This window comes from Pinus tabuliformis, chromosome 1_2 (assembly GCF_031772625.1).
Source record: "Pinus tabuliformis cultivar Carrire ecotype Pingquan chromosome 1_2, CPIR1, whole genome shotgun sequence".
In the NCBI taxonomy this organism is placed as follows: Eukaryota; Viridiplantae; Streptophyta; class Pinopsida; order Pinales; family Pinaceae; genus Pinus; species Pinus tabuliformis.
In genome coordinates this window covers 1,347,465,436-1,347,483,150 of record NC_142298.1, presented here as the reverse complement: position 1 = coordinate 1,347,483,150, position 17,715 = coordinate 1,347,465,436, and positions in this window count along the sequence as shown.

Genomic DNA, 17,715 nt, shown 5'->3' with positions numbered 1-17,715 from the left:
TCGAATTAAGAATAGTCATCTGCTCAACTCTGATATCTATGGAATATGGGAATCTAATCTTCCCAAGTATCACCTTCCCTCAGTCAATGTGTTCCCAGATATTATTCACCAATGCTGTGCCAACTATGACCCTGTCAAGAAAGCAGTTATGACCCCATCCCAAACTGTTCTCTTTACATAACTGCTGAATCTATCAATGAGATGTTACACTTCCATCCCACTAAGCTCCTTGCTCCTCTTTCCATGGGATTTTTGCTTGAGCAAGGCTCTCAATTGCCCAATTTAGAAATAACCTGGATTGCTCAATTATTCATGAAACCAGATTGCCAGCCCCAAGGCCCACCTCTTTATGTGCATTTCTGGTTCACTAAAATAGGCAGGCTTATTCTGGACATGATATCCTTTATCTTGGGATTCAAAACCAGTGAATTTGTTGATGAGACCATCTTAGTTATGTTGTCAATGTTTACTCCAGGACAGCCCCCTACTGTCAAATATGATTATGCCTCTTTCATTGCCAATAAAATCAATGAGCAATTCATAAATCTGGACAGAGAAGGATTCTTCAAGTACACCTCATTCATATACCACCTTCTGCTATATTATCAGCCAGACATCTTTTCATTTCCCATCAGGAAATTGGATTCCAAAGGAAAGCAGAGGTCTGTGATCTTTTGGACCTCAGTCTTCCACAATGTTTGTGAATCCTTTTATACCTATTGTGAATTCATTGACTTGTTTATACATCCAACCTCCACTCTATTGATAGGAGCTCCTCCTCCTAGGCTCTCTAGTGATATAAAGAAGATTTTACAGCTTTCCAGACAATACAAGATAAGCAACTAGTACCTCTACCAAAATCATACGGAAATCAGAATATATTATTGTGAACTATGCTCTTTCAAGCTGCCAAAATATGTGCACATGAGACTCTTTGCACTGGAGTATTTCAGGCAGCTTATCAACTATTTGCACTGGAGTATTTCAGGCAGCTTATCAATGCAGATTTAACCAACTTTTGCAATGCAAAGAAAAAGGCTCAGCTGAGAATAAAAAACCAGTTAGGCCCTTTTATCATCCATAAGAGGGAGGCATGGGAAGATGCTGATAAGCTATTAGGGGAAGACCTTAAATTGAAGAAAAGTTTCTGGTGGGTGACATATGACCCAAATAGCTTTATAAGTGACAGAAAAGTAAGAAACAGGCTATTGTCTTATATACATCATAAGATCCCTGAAATTGAACAGTTTTCTAATCAGGATGAGTGGGTAGAGGGTACATTAATAGAAGAAATTACTAAGCAAGAAAAGATGGAACAAGCTATGAAAGATCTTGAAAAGACCCTTGACCTAGACTCTTTTGGACAGGTATCTTTCAAACTGCCTCAGCAAACAGGAGTTGGTACATCCTCCGCTGGAACTTCTCAGCAACCTGTACAAGAAACCAGCACACCAGTTACAGAGACTTCAAAGGGCAAAGAAGTGGTATATACAGAGCATCTTGTAATGGCAGACGAGTCAACAATGTCCAAAGAACAGGAGCAAGTACAAATTCCTCCTGCCCAATCTAAAGCACCAGAGATACCAGCATTGCAAACTCCTCTGAATGAGGAAAGAGGCAAGAAAAGAGACAATGAAGAAGCCACACATATCAGTGGGCCTGCAGAACAACCAGGGGAGAAGAGGCAAAGACTCAATCCTCTGTCAGAAGAGGAAATCTTTGAAGAAACAATGGAAAGTCTAAGAGGTGAGAAGATAGCCAGCCAGTAGACATCCCCGATGGTGGAAACATCAACTAGCTCACACAGGCAGGAGCTAGAACGGCAGCATAGTGTGGAAGTTTCATCCACTAGGCCACAAAGTAAGCAGGCCTATGACATCAAAAGGATGTTCACGGAGATAAAGGCTAGAAACGACCCACTAAGGCTGCAGATTTATAACCAGTATATTAAGATTGCCCCCACAAACCAACAAACATTGATGTCTGCCTATAACATTAAGGAGGGCAAAATGATCATGAGTTATTTTAAGCCCAAGGTGCAGCAACCACAATCAGCAGATGATTACATCAGGACAAATCTGGAGGTCTTGGCCAAGGATATTCATCCAATGGACCAGAATTAGCTTCATAAACAGACTGGAGAGATGGTATACTCCACACTGACTGATAAAGCTATGTTAGCTCACAAATTACAAAAATCCTTGAATAATACCTCTGCTCAACTAGATTTGGAGAAAGCCTCTTCTCTTGCTAACGACAACAGGATAAATTCTTTGGAGGAGATCATTATTGAACTAGGACATGATCTCAAAGATGCTAAAGGCATAAAAGCATTGATGAAGAAGAAAGAAGAGGACATTGCTGCCCTCAGAAAACAACTGAAACTGCCTCCTTCTATGCATCCACAGACTGCAGAAGTTGTACAACAGAAATCTGAAGAGGACATGATGGACCTACGCATGAGACTGAATGAGAGATTGAGTGAGACAGAGCAGACATTGGAGAAATCCCTACAGGAAAAGCAGGGATAGTCGACCTCCCAGCCATCTGAAGTAGTCCCAACAGTCACTACTGCCCCCTCCATACTTATAACAACATTGCCTCCCACTGTCCTGGCATCAATAGTAGAGATCATCACAGGTACCTCAGCAACAGCAACAGCACCAGGCAGCAGTACTACTATGAGTACAGAACAGCTGATAAAAGCCATGGAAGAATTAAAGCTACAAGTATCAGAATTGAAACTGGTCAAAGAGCAATTGGAAAAGGTGGAAAATAATTATGATAAATCCAAAATGAATGTGGCAGAGAAAACAAGGGAGGTCAAAACACTGGAGAACAAAATGAGGGCATTAGAAAAGGATCTATCTCTGGATAAACCTCTGGCAGAAATCAGAGGAATTTTGTGGACCAACATCAATCAATCCCTTTGTAATGTATGGAGATCTATCCAAGTCATCTATGAGCAGATTGACCTAGTAAGAGCGGCCCAAGTGGAGATTCAAAAGGCAAGGGATTTATTGGGACAGATGCCTGAACAAGCTAACCGACTGATACATTTTTTGAACACCAAGACCAGTGAAGAACTGGAGGCACTGGAAATCAGAGACAGAACAGGCACCATTCTAGAAATCAAGAAAGTTCTAACCATGAGAACTCTAATGCAAAATTTGGAAAGGAGATGCCAGGACATGCAGGTGGAGATTGATTCTTTCATAGAAAAGTTTACAATCTTGCATAAAAAAGGTCTGCCAAGTCCTTTGGGGAGTAATGACCATCTGATGAGACATGTAGATTACATGCACAAGTTGAATAAATATGTTGTTGATCAAGTTAATACATCATCAATTACTTCAGGAGAAAAGGCACTTCCATCTGGCCGGGCCCTATACGACAACCTGGAAAATTTATTCTACATTGAGCACGAGGTAGAGCATCTGTTCACCATCCCACCTAATTTCTTCAGATACACAGAGACTGACGAAACTTTGAGGGAGCTTCAAAGACATAAATTACCATGACTGCAGTGGTGGCAAAGTATGTTAGAGATTCTATAAACTTATCTTTGGTCAATTGAAAATTTTGGACCATCTACTATAATGCGGAGAACAGAAATAAATCAGAGTCATGCGGGTCAAAGCGCATCACTTCAGGGTCAAAGAAAGTCCGGCCAAGGCGGAATAACCAGCACAGAGTATCATTAGAATACGGCCGTAAACCGACTTGCAGCACCTACCTCCGGAACATCTCATAAAGATGAAACAGCCAGCACAACATCAATTTATTGTTCCCTTGTTTTCTGGACTGTTTGTCTATATCTTTGTAAAAACGCATTAATCATCACCAGATATTATTTCTATCAGATATTTTGTAAGATATTTGATGTTTTTGTATAAATACCCCCCCAGACGAAGTATTTGGGGTTGGTTGGTGGGTGTTCATAGTTTTTTACTGTAATACTGAAATTTTCTGGAATAAAAGGCTGTTGAGACCATTTTTGTCTGGCTTACTGAATGAGGAATTGATGCTAAGGACCAGGTTACAGAATTCTTGAATCATCTTATGGATCAATAAGTCCCTTCTAACTTTTGTTTTATAGTTTCTATGTTTATTATATCATCTATGTTTCATGATCTCAACAATAAAGAAAAAGAATAATTCAGAATTTGCTTAACTGCACTCTGTCTTCAATCTTTGTTGTTTTCTATGTTTTCTTCAGAATTAGAATAAACAGTGAATTCTTAATTGCTCCTGTTTCCCCTGATTCTTTCATCTTGAATGTTTGCTAAGGAATTCTTAATTGCTCCTTAACAGTGATCTTCCATTTTCCCTCTGTCAAATATGATGAAGGATTCTTAACTGCCCTTCACCCAATTGACTCCATTCCATCTGATGCCAGCCTATAAATTGTTCCATATTTGAGTACCTTGCTCTGTGATACCTTCTCTGATAAGAAACCTAATCCAGGAAGATATCCTTCTTTGACTCCATCATGCCCAATGGACTGAAACTCTTCAGTTTTACCTCACTGTTCTATTGAATCTCCATCCCTCCAACCAAAACTCAAAATAAAACCTTGCACTTCATAGCTAGCCTAATATATCTCAAAACAAAGCTAAATTATAAAGAGAGAGTCCTCTCTGGATGCAGATTGGCTAGAATATGTATCTAAAAGTTTTGTTTGTGGTTACCTCGGCAGTATTCCCTTTCTTACAACTTTTGGGAACAACTTGAGTGATAACATCATTGGCGACTCCACTGGGGAACTGAATAAATCGTCTGTTACTACTGTTTATTTCATAAGATATAGATGGAGCCTAAAGTTAGCCAGGTAGCCTTTGAAACTGATTTTGCTTTGCAATTGCAGGAGTAGATAAATGTTGCTTCAGTCTATCTCCAGTATAGTTTATGCTTTGAACAGTTGTTTTAAATACTCGATCAGTTCCTCTTTTTCAAGAAGTCTTTAGGAAAAATTCAAAACTCTTACATTCAAAAAATCCTAGAAGATACTGTTAAAGTTGTATTGTTAAAATATTTCAAGGAAAACCAAAAACAGACTCAGAAACTGGCTCCAAATAAAAATATCCTTTACACCAGATCAAATCCTGATCCAAATCCACCACCTATCTTTGAAAATCCTAATCTGATTCCTAATATCTTTAGAAGCCAGGAGAGCCTAGAACATTCTGCTAGTCTACCCCATGACAAACATTTGCAGAATACTATCCAAACTGAGCTTACTTCTGGAAGAACACAAATCCATTCTGTCATTTATGTAGCTTCTTCAAGCTTACCATCAGCACTTCAAACCCTCCTTTCCACTCCTCCATCCACAACTTACATTTCCATTGTTATCCCTGCTCTTCTAGCTGTTACTCTTATCTCTGCAAACATGGAAAACCGATATGCTCCCCTGCAATTACCTGCAAATCCAGGGGCTATGCCTCAAGATTATCAAAGAAAAATCACCTATTTTGATGGTACTGGCACTTACACAGCTCAACAACACACTAACAAGATGACAGACTATTTTGAAAACTATGAGATTGATGATGATGATGTCAGAATGAAAGTCTTTGTTCAAAGTTTAACGGGAGATGTTAGAACCTGGTTTAGAGCACTTCCTGCAAACATTATCAACGACCCAGAAGCTCTTTATCAGACCTTCTTGAACAGATGGGAAAAGAAGAAAGATCCTCTCCACATTTTATCAGAGTACGAAAACTTGAAAAGAGGCCCACAAGAAACTGTTCAAGATTACTGTACCAGATTTAATAATGTATACAATGCTATTCCTCAGAATCTCAGACCTCCTCCAGATTTAGCCTTGATCAAATTCCCTGATGCATTTGATTCTGATATGGCATATCAGCTTAGGGTAAGAGCTCCTCAAAGCTTACAAGACGTGTAGAGTATAGCTGTCAGCGTTGAGGCCAACCTGATTTCTAAACGAGCTAGAGCTGAAAGGAGGACACCTTTCAAAGAAGAACCTTCTGCATTTGAACAAAAATTAGATGCTATTATTAAAGGAATAGATAGACATGGTGATAGAGTAGAAACAATTGAGAGGAAATCCCCTTGGGATAGTCAACCGAGCAACACTGGGAGAAATCCAAACTTCAGAAAAAACCAGAACCCTAATACTGGAAAGGTTGGGCCTGACCAAAACATTAGGCCCCCATTCTAGGAAAACTATGTTGAAGCTTCAACTTTTGGTGAACCAACAGAAGATGCTCAAATTAACTTAATGGGTCTCAATAGTGAACAACAAATTTTCTTAACCCAAGAAGACCAAGAGGCTCACACTCTTAATCAATTCCAAATTCAATCAGGTGAATCAATTGATTTTAGGGAGGGATATATACAGCCACCTATGAAGTTCATAAACAATATAATCCGAGGAGCAGAAGGATAGATATCCCTGAAACCAATAAACAGAAAGAAACCAAGCAACCTAACAAACCTAAGGTCAAGAACCCCCCTGTACAAACCCTTCCTAGAACAGATCCTAACCCAAATAATCCAATAGTTGAAGATGTATCAGACAATCAACAACCTTCCACTTCTACTCCTCCCAAAGGAAATATGGAAGAACCTCCATAAATTGAGTTAGAAGCAACTTCAGAGCATAACAACACTCCTGTAAAAGAAAAAGACACAGAAAATACACCAGAAAAAGAAAGTCTCACTGCTCGAAATGCAAAAATTCAAACAGAAAAACCTTTCAACCTTGAGACCGAAATAGGCAAATTAAAGATAGCCATTCCATTGTCAGAATTGGCCAAGCATGATGTCTACAGAAATCAAATTAGTAGATCACTTCAGATTTCAGAAAACAAAGATGCAGTAAATTTCCTTGATGACCAACCAGAATTAATTTTTGGCCCTGAGGTAAACAGTAAATCAGTAGATGGAGGGGTTCCTCCTTTCTATGTAAGTCTGAACATTCATGATAAGATACTTCATAATGCAATGTTTGATTCTGGTGCTTCTCATAACTTAATGCCTAAATCTGTAATGGAGAAGTTGGACCTAGATATTACCAGGCCATACAAAGACTTATTCTCTTTTGATTCAAGCCAGGTCAGATGTCTAGGATTGATCAAAGATTTATGTATATCATTAGTTCAATACCATGCCAAGACAATTTTAATGGATGTAGTGGTAGCTGACATACCACCAAAATATGGCATGTTGCTGTCTAGATCTTGGGGTGCAAGCTCCAGGGATCTTTACAGCTGGACATGTCCTATGCTACTATTTCCGTATTTGGTCAACCAAAGAGATTGTATCGAGAAACTTTAATGAAATACGTGGTAAGTAGCTAGGAAAAACCCCAGAATTTTTCCATCTACTCCATGCATTTTGACATGGACTCTTTCATCCTATAAAATGTTGAAATTTATCCCCCAACTAATGTCAAGGCTTTAGCATTAGAACAAGAAGAAATCATAAATGAAAAATCTAGTGTTCAAATTCAAGAAATTTCTGAAATAATTGATATAACAGACACTCAAGAGAAACCAGATGAAACTGAAAATCCAGATTTCCCTAGTAAGCAAATTTCTAAGGCTCCTGATTCGAACTATGAGCATGACATCCTATGGTATTTAGAATTTGACGGTTCTGTTAATAAATTAGGGGCAGGAGCATGAATTTGGGTGCACAATCTAGAAAATGATCATGCTGAGGGACATGCTTACAGATTAAATTTTAAATGCACCAATAATATGGCTGAATATAAAGCCCTGCTGCTGGGACTCAAATTGATCAAAAGTTTAGGGGCAATTAGGATATTAGTTCTGGGAGACTTTGATTTAGTCATTCAATAGATAAAGGGAAACTTCCTCGCAAACGATCCCAGATTAAAATTTTACAGAGGGGCAGCAGTCGAAATACTCAATACATTTCTAAAAACATAGCTTGCCAAAATTCCAAGAAAGCATAATTTGCATGCTCACAGTTTGGCAACATTTGCCAGCACTTGTAAACTACCATTTGAACCCAATCATCAGTTTACAGCTGAGATTAGGCACAGGCCAACCATACCTGAAAATGTAAAAAATTGGCAAGTGTTTAACAATGACATTCAGATCAACAATTTCTTGACCCTAAAGGAAGAGTTTCGTAACACTAATATAGACACGGGCATTGTTTGTGAAGTTGATCAAATAGATAAAATTAAAACAGACATTTCAGCAGACATTGCAACTCAAATACTTCACCCAACAAAATTTACCAAGAAAAAGTTGCAAGAGCTTAAAGAAATAGACATTGATGAGATTATCGGAGGAGAATTTGAAGTTATTGATTTAAAAGACAATTATTTGCCCATAGGATTAACTCCTCTGGAAAACTTCTTTGATTCTAATGATATCCGAAGGAAACTCAAAATGCAGCCTCTAAATGCAGACATTGAGGATTGTAACATAAAAATAAAATAAAAAATAAAAAAATGATAAAACTATCCAAAACTCTGCCTCCTGACCAAAAGCTTAAATATGTTGAACTCTTCAAGGAATTCCAGGATGTTTTTGCATGGAGCTATGAAGATCTGAAATCTTATGACACCTCTGTGATTCAACATACAATACCCCTCAAAGAAAATCAGAAGCCATTCAAACAAAAACTCAGAAGGGTTAACCTTGTGCTACTCCCTTTAATTGAAAAAGAAGTCAAAAGAATGTATGAAGCAGGGATAATTGCACCTATCAGGTTTTCAGAATGGGTGTCTAATTTAGTGCCCACTAGGAAGAAAACAGGAGAAATCAGATTGTGTGTTGATTTAAGGAATGTAAATAAGGTTTCTTTGAAAGACCACTACCCCTTACCTAAGATGGACCACATTTTACAAAGGGTGGTAGGTGCCTCTAGAATTTCACTGCTGGATGGGTTCTCAGGCTTCAACCAGATTCTAGTTCATCCTAATGATCAGGAAAATACTGTGTTTACAACCCCATGGGGAACTTTCAAATATGTAAAAATGCCATTTGGACTCAAGAATGCAAGGGAAACCTTCCAACGTGTAATGAACATAGCTTTTGCGAAAGAAACTCATGATTTTCTAGTCATATACTTAGATGATCTCACTGTATTTTCCAAATCAGATCAGCAACATCTAGATCATCTGAGACAAGTATTTTTAACATGCCGAAAGTATGGTATTTCCTTCAATCCTAAGAAATCCTTGTTCGGTCTAGAGGAGGGCAAACTGTTAGGTCATATAATCTCCAAAGATGGCATCAAAATTGATCCTGACAGAATATAAGCCATTTTGCAAATACCTCACCCTAGAAATGTCAAAGAACTTGAAGCTTTCCTAGGGAAGATCAATTTTTTAAGAAGATTCATACCTAATTTGGCTGAATTAATTAGATTTCTGAACAATATGCTGAAAAAAGATTCCAAGGTTAAATGGACATTAGAAGCTAAGCAAGTGTTTGAAGAAATCAAAATAGCTTTGACCAAAACACCAATCCTTACAAGCCCAAAATTCGACAGAGACTTCATAATATTTTCATTTGCATCAGAACACACTATTGTTGTTGTTTTACTATAGAAAAATGATCAAGGATGTGAAAAACCCATAGCCTTTTTTAGTAAAGCCTTTAGAGATGCACTGCTAAAATACCCAATCATGGAAAAATAGGCTTATGCACTTGTAAAAGTCATCAAAGACTTCAGAGTCTACGTATTATACTCTCATATAATAGCTTATGTGCCAAGCACTGTTGTCAAAGATATCCTAACCCAAGAGGGGATTGAAGGCAAAAGAGGTAAATGGATTGCTACTATATTGGAGTATGATATTGAAATAAAACCTACAAAGCTTATAAAAGGACAGGGATTGGCTAAACTCATGACTGAAACCAATTGCCAAGCCCTAGATATTAATGAACTGGATAATGAACAAGAGATGGCGACTCCACAAATCAGTCAGACCTTCTTAAAATCACCTTGGTATGCTAATATATGTTATGTATTATTAAACCTGCAAGCTCCTCCAGGGTTATCCAAAACAAAGAAAAGGTTCTTAAAAATGAAAGCTTCCAAGTTTTGTATTTTTTATGGTGCTCTTTTTTGGAAAAATCATGAAGGTGTTCTATTAAACTGTTTAATAAAAGATGAAGCTGACAAGGTGTCACACGGAATGAGTCGTTCTTGCGGACAAGACCGACCTCCCTAGTATCTAATGATATCTAGTGACAAGCAAGCCAATCAAATCCTATCTTTCTCTAAATATGCAATTTATAATCAAAGGCAAACAAGTGTTTTAGGCCTACCTTGGGTCCAATGCAAGTTTGTGGAAGCCTCGCTCTGTTGATCCAAATGAGCTCCCTTGTAGAGAATCTGCAAACACAAACAAGCACACAAATTAAATAGCACCTGAAAAGCCAATATAACAAAGCATACTTATCATGATGATCAAGGAATTCATGAAACAAATCACTTGAGACAACTTGTTGAGAAAAATGAATCTGATTGTATTAATTCAAATCAAAGAAGAACTTTACAACCTGTGCCTTGATGTTGTACAAGCTCCTCCGAGGGTCCATCAAGAATTCTCCTCTACTTTGACAAGTTTCACTCTCTTCCCAATGAAGCCAAATGGTATGTGATCTCTCCTCTCAAGCTTAACTAGGAAGTCTCAATTCCACCAGCATTTACCCTCAAAAATGTTCAGATTCTAACCTCCTTATCAACCAACCCAATGCCTTAATTTATAGTGCAATGGAGGGAAGTTACTAGGTCCACCTTCAAAGGGATAAAGCCCTCCTTCAAAGGGATAGCTCCTCTCATTAAGGGATTAGCTCCTTCACTTTTGGGATGCATGAACCACCTAGGAGCGAACCATCCACGTCAAGATTCCTTCTAGAATCATCTAGAATTAACCCAAAGTGAGTTTTTAAGAATAAACTTGCACCTTTTTGACTTTCACAGGGGTCCGCACCCACTCCTTTAGAGACAGAGCGGGCAAGTCCGCAGGTAACATGAACAGGGGGTGCGGGACCGCAGGCAATAGTGAGAGAAAGTGCGGAACCAGAGCTTTGATGATTTTTAAGGTCTCTCTCTCATTTTCAAAGCTTGACATGAAGAGCTGAGGTTTGAGACTTGCTTAGGAGGACAGTATGAATGATGATAGACCCATACTGACTGCAAATAGTCATGGTGACAATATTTTGTGTAAAAAATTGCCCCCTAAAGTGTGAAGTCTGTAGTAGATGAGGATTTCAATTATCATCTAGGAAGAGTGAGGTACTTTATCATTTCGAGGATTATCTTGTGGAGAGCCCAGTTGGAACCTGTAAAAACATTCAATACAAAATATATATATGAGATCATATCATCGTTGAGGTAGGCATTCCCATACTCAGATTAAAACTGACTAGAAAACTAACTAACTACTACTCTGATATAGGAATGATCTTGTAATACATCACAAGTATAGACACAGTATGGACGCAGCCATCTGTTTATGAATAGTCCACTGTATAATGAATACAAAATTCCTCGCATCCTGGATGGTGGAAACTAGATCCAGGGTCTTGATTTCTACTTCCTGAAATAGTACGATTCTATCCATGCGAATGAATGTGTCGAAGTCAAACATGGTAGAAACCACTTGATTACCAGTCAGTGATGTAAACTGTTAACAAGTGTGAGAGAAACCACCAGTAATGTCAATAGTTCTCAAAGTACTTAGTACAGTCCATGAGATGTGAATAGATGTGTTGATGTCGAACATGTCACGGAATCCTTTGATCGAAGGTCAATGATGCAACCTATCGTCGAAGGCGAGAAACCTGCCATTGAGGCATGCAGATCTCAAGGTACTGACGATTTCTAGATCATCTTTCTAGATAATGAGCTGAAGTCGATAGAAAGCGATCCGTCATAGGCAAGCCCACAACACGAAATCATAGATCGAGTTTGAAGAAATTTAGTTGCAAGGACTGACTCAGGGATGGTCAAAATGGATGACAGATATTTTGCAGATGAATGGCTTATTTGTACTGACCTCTTGAACACATAACGACACAGCAGATGGTTTGGTGACAATTGACCCAAGTTAATACCCAGAAATGGACTGAAGACTTTCAATATGGTTTAATCAACTGTTAGGCAAAGGATTTCCCAACCCAGGTGAATAAACGTGTCGTGTTCAAGAGTGGTTACAAAGTATGACAAACAGGCTCATTTTTCTCTCTTTTACCCCACCATTTCTAGCAAGTACCTCTTTATTTTTTAACAAGATTGAAGAGGATAACATTTGCTTGATTATAAGCTCATTCTTCGGATGAGTCCAACTTATTTTAAATTCGAACCCTAAGAAGGAGTGGTCCGTTCCTGTTTGTAATTGAACAGGTCCTTTACTGTTAAATTTTAACGAGTCCAGTATAGGAGAAAGTTGGCGTTTTTCAATTTTAGAGAGTCTGAAAAAACTTAAGAAGACTCCATGGTTGTCCTTTTTCGTAAATTTGTGTCTCCCAAGCCCGAAAAAATATAAAATAATACTTGAGAGAACCGCTTGATCATTACGACCAAGGAGTAATTTTCGTAATTATTGCCTCTGATCCGAAAAATTAAAAAAACGATCAATGACACGTCGTTTTATAACCAATATCGAATTTGAAACGACAAAAATCCGGCAATCTTTTCATGTTTTTTACGGTCAGAAAAGAGCTATAAGTGGACCGTCTTTTTAGTTCCGTTTTAACGAGCTTAAAAAGAAAAACTCGGCAATATTTTCATGTTTTAGGAGTCAGAAAAGAGCTTAAAGGTGACTCTAATGTTTTTTCGTTGAAAATGACCGATTTCGCCTGAAAAATCCATTATCCTGAACAAAAACTCAAACCTGTTTAAAATAGATAAAAATGCTGCAAAAGTTACCTCTTTAAAGTGAAACATAAACAAATTAAAAACTCATTTATTCAAAAAACTTATAAAAAGGGCTTTTGTAAATTCATTTTTACCGTTTGAGTTCTGGGTGAGAAAATAGAGCTTTTGGTCAGAAACTTCCCGTGAAGATTGCGGAAAATCCGTCCGTTGGAATCGAACGTCGTCTCCTCCAGGTAATCTACATCATCCTACTCTTTAATTTCATCTGTTTCAAATTTGTTTTTAGGCTTTCATTTCATTTTTTAAGGGACTTTTAAGTTAGAAACCCGCACGCGGGGGTCCGCAGGCATAGCATAGGTAACCTGCGGACCCCGACTTTTTCGTAAAGGGAAAAAAGTCAGGGATCCGCACCTGCCGTGAAGGCAAAGTGCGGACTTACGCGTTGTCTCTAATAGAGAGGGTGCGGTCCCCGCAGTAAGGGTTTTTAAACCTAAATTTCTCAAAATTCACCCAAAAACTTTGCTTTTAGATATTCTAAATCGCCTTTTTATTGAATGTAGGATATACATCATGCTTGATCTTGCCGCGATAAATCACCAACCTTCAATTGATGCATTGAAGGCATGCGGCTTATACAAATTCTGGGCCATACCTGGCATGAGGGCCCAGGTGGACTTTTTGCAGTGGCTGGTAGACAGGTGGAGCATACAGGACCAGTGCTTCTTCATTGGTGGTCACTAGCTCGAAATGGAGCCAGCAGACATTTACTTTTTGACTGGTTTTCCTAAGAGAGGTGAACACTTGACTCTATTCGGGACTAGGCCAGGTGGCCAGTCTGTCGATAGCCTCCAGCTAGAGTTCTGTAACAACCAGACTAGAGACAAAGGGATAGATATCAAAACCATATCCCTTCCTGAACTCAAGGTAATTGTGTTTACTGTTACCAGGCTCTGCGGGAGCGCAGCACTACATGTAGCCACTAGATCCCAAATGCGGATGGCAGTAGACTGCTTTCGAGGCACCATCTTCAACTGGTGCGATGTTGTGTTGGCTAATATAAAAGGCCAACTGACTAGAGCAAAGAACGGACAACTGAAGACCTTTGGATATGGTGCTTTAGTCGTGAGCTTTGGTCTGGAGAGGGTTCCAATGTTGGTCCCACAGCACCTCACTGTTGGAGTTGGACTTCCTCGAGAGCCCAAACTGATGCAATGGGTTGCAGTTATGGCCCGTCATCCCGAGGAGGGGACAGAGGTCGTTCGATTCACTCCTGAGTATTTCCATTGGTTGGAAAACCAAGTTTTTGCTATTCAGGACTTTCCTTACGCTGGGGTAGATTTTCGTGGTGACCCAGACATGGCTCTTCCACCAGGAGAGCAATGGGATGACTCAGGTAAAATCATTTTCAACATTTTGTAATTTATTAATATTTTTTGTTTTTATCTCGTCCTAAAATTGATAGTAAAAATTTTCAAATGTAGATGTAGGTCCACGGCGACCAGCCGCTCTCCGGCCCTATGAGAGGAAACAACCAGCTGCAACAGCACCAGTCCCACAGGACGAATCAGCAGAGACCTTGGCCGAATTGGAGAGTCATCTAGAGCGATTGACAGCAGACATTCTGGAGACCAGCATAGATGACATTCCTCTTAAGCTACAGTGCTATGTGATTGGGGTCCCAGGACCTTTCAGGAGGTTCCTTTTGCAGGGTGGCCCGTACAGTGGTTTCTTATCGAGATCATCACCAGTGATAGGATGATCGCCTATTGTAGATACATGACATTTTTTGCTTTTTGTACTATCATTTTTGCCAATCATAAGGTGTTTTTCAACCTATGGTCGAATACGATGTATATTTGACACACTCCTATGTTATACTATATCACTATTACCGGCTTATCTTGTAAAATATGTTATGGAATGTTTTTAGATTTACTTGTATGATTATTGCAAATGTCTACTTAACATTCGAGAAGCAATTGCATCTACTAATGTATTTAAATATCTTGGAATATGCTGATATTCAATATAGTCAAATTCACGTTCCAAGAGACGAACTCTCAAAAATAATCTCAATAACACTGGATTTCTAATGGCATATACTTTATTAAGTTGTAATACAACGAGTTCATAATCTAACCTCACTATCAAACTCTGAATCCCAAATGAAATAGATTCAGATAATAACTCAATCACTGCACTATACTCTGCAATGTTGTTTGTTGTTTGACCGAGGCTTACCCCATGCATAGATACCAACTCGTCAGAGGGCGAATAGATAACCCAAGCTGCGGAAGAAATGTTCCGTGTATTACGACAAGCACCATCAGCAAAACCAATGTATGTTTGGAGAGGCGTCAACATCTGCAATATCAAGAGTAAAACCAAGATAAGCAGGAATAATGACGAAAAACACTCTCTAATCTAAGCACACTTTTTAAACTAAAACACACCAGCTAGAAAGAAAACTAGCCTAACTAAAAATCTCCACACCCAGATTTAAGCATAATACCTCTTCAGGTAAAGACCATTTTTGGGTTTACCTAAAGAGACCTCGTCAAAGTCTACCAATTCATAGGCCCCTTTTGCTAGCTCTCACTTAACAACATAAGGACCATGCCACATGGGTACGAATTTCCCAGCACCTAATTTATCATTTGCTTGATCGTACAATAAGACTAGGTCTCCTTCCTAAAAATTTCGAGGGGTAACATTTCGATCATACTGAGATTTAATACGTTTGGCATGAGTTTCGATTGCTAATGCAACATCATGTCGATTCTCATCTAGTTGAGCCAAGCATAACAAATGTTTTTCCTCTTCGGAAGTGGCTGGAAGTAATTCGATGGCCATTTGCAATGACGGGATTTCGCATTCAATGGGTAACACAGCTTCCAAACCATAAACCAGTTGGAAAGGAGTGAACCCGGTTGACATTTTTACTGAGGTTCGATATGCCCAAACCGCTGAAAAAAACATGTTATTCCAATTCGACCTATGAATCCCAATGATTCGTCGGATCATGATGACTAGAACTTTGTTGATGGCTTCAACCAGACCATTAGCATGTGGATAATATGGAGTTGAACTATCGTGACGCAAGCCAAGTTGTCCTGTAAGTTTAGTCATCATAATTTTTCGAAAATGATGCCCATGATCAGTGATAATAGCTTGTGGAACACCAAACCTATCAATTATATGATTGAACACAAAAATCGCAGCAGTTTTGCTGTCTGCCTCAAATGTATGCATCACCTCGGCCCACTTGGTAAAATAATCTACCGCAAGGATGATATATGCATGCCCCCCGGCCGAGTGAGGGTTACATGTAATAAAATCGATACCCCATTTCGCAAAAGGACCGACGACAATTATAGGGTGGAGAGGAGAAGGTGGAGCGCGCATCTTTCAATCAAAAATTTGGCAGTTGTGGCATTTTCGGACCGCATTAATACAATCTTTAAACAAAGACGGCCAGAAGTAGCCATCGTGCAATATCTTTTGGGCTGTGGCAAACCCAGACATATGACCGCCACACGCTCTAGAGTGACAGTCATTTAGAACCCTTTCATCTTCCTCATGAGTTAAACAACGTCGAAAAACAGAGTCCGCCCCATGACGATAAAGTGTATCTCCAATAATTTTGAATTGTTGGGACTGGAATCGTATTTTTCGACGTTCTGACCTTGAAATTTCTGGCCAAAAGGATTGGGTCTGGAGATAAACGATGATATTCCCATACCATGGATCTAAAGTGCTGATCAGAAACAATGATTTGTCTGCAATGGGCTCCTCCGCCACAGTTTCCGTGTCAGCACGCGGGAAGTCACACATTAACTCCGCAAAAACTAAAGATTTCTTCGACTTAGACTTTTCAAACTCCAAGTCGAACTCCTGCAGGATCACAATCCATTTGGAGTACTTGCCCCCTAACAATTGTTTGGTCAAAATATACTTCATAGGGTTGCAATCAGAAATTACTGTAGTTTTACGTATTAAAATGTAATGATGAAAACGTTGGACAGCTTAAACAGCTGCCAATGCCAATTTCTCCACATGTGAGTATTTTAGCTCAGTTGGATTTAAAGTTCGACTAAGGTAATATATCACATGTTCAGTACCGAATTCATCTTCCTGAACTAACACCATTCCGATGGTGGAATGGGAGGCGGCGAGATACAATAAGTAGTCCTGGTTGTAGTTGGGAGGATGCAATAACAGTGCATGGGTCAACGCGTGTTTTAGTGCATCAAAAGATTTTTCAGCTATCTCATCCCAAAGAGCATTCTGTTTCAACAACCGGGTAAAACCCTTTGTGATCTCCGCGTAGTTAGGAATGAATCGACGTAAAAAATTTGCTTTCCCTTGCAAACTTTGGAGTTGGCGAAGACTCGAAGGAGGAGGCAATTTGACAATAGCTTCAACCTTCGAGGGATCGACGTGAATGCCAGCTTTCGAAACAACAAACCCCAGTAACCGACCCATTTCTATACAGAAAACACATTCAACCTAATTCGATAATGCCTACACCTCATAAATATTGCTCGTAAATGATTGAGATGATTAGCTCGATGTAATGAATGAGCAGGTAAATCATCGAGATAGGGTTGCACAATGTGCTTGATGTCATGAAACGCGTAAGACATGGCTCTTTGAAAAGTTTCCCTGGCGTTCTTGAGCCCAAAAGGTAATTTGCAATAAGAAAATGTCCCCCATGGATAAATGAAAGCTGTTTTTGGTTGATCAGCAGGTAGAATATTGATTTGATTGTATCCGGAAAAACCATCCATGAAGGAGAATATTTCACTGCCGACACAATCATCAATGATTTGATCGATATAGGGAGTTGGGTAATTGTCTTTTGGACAGGCTCGA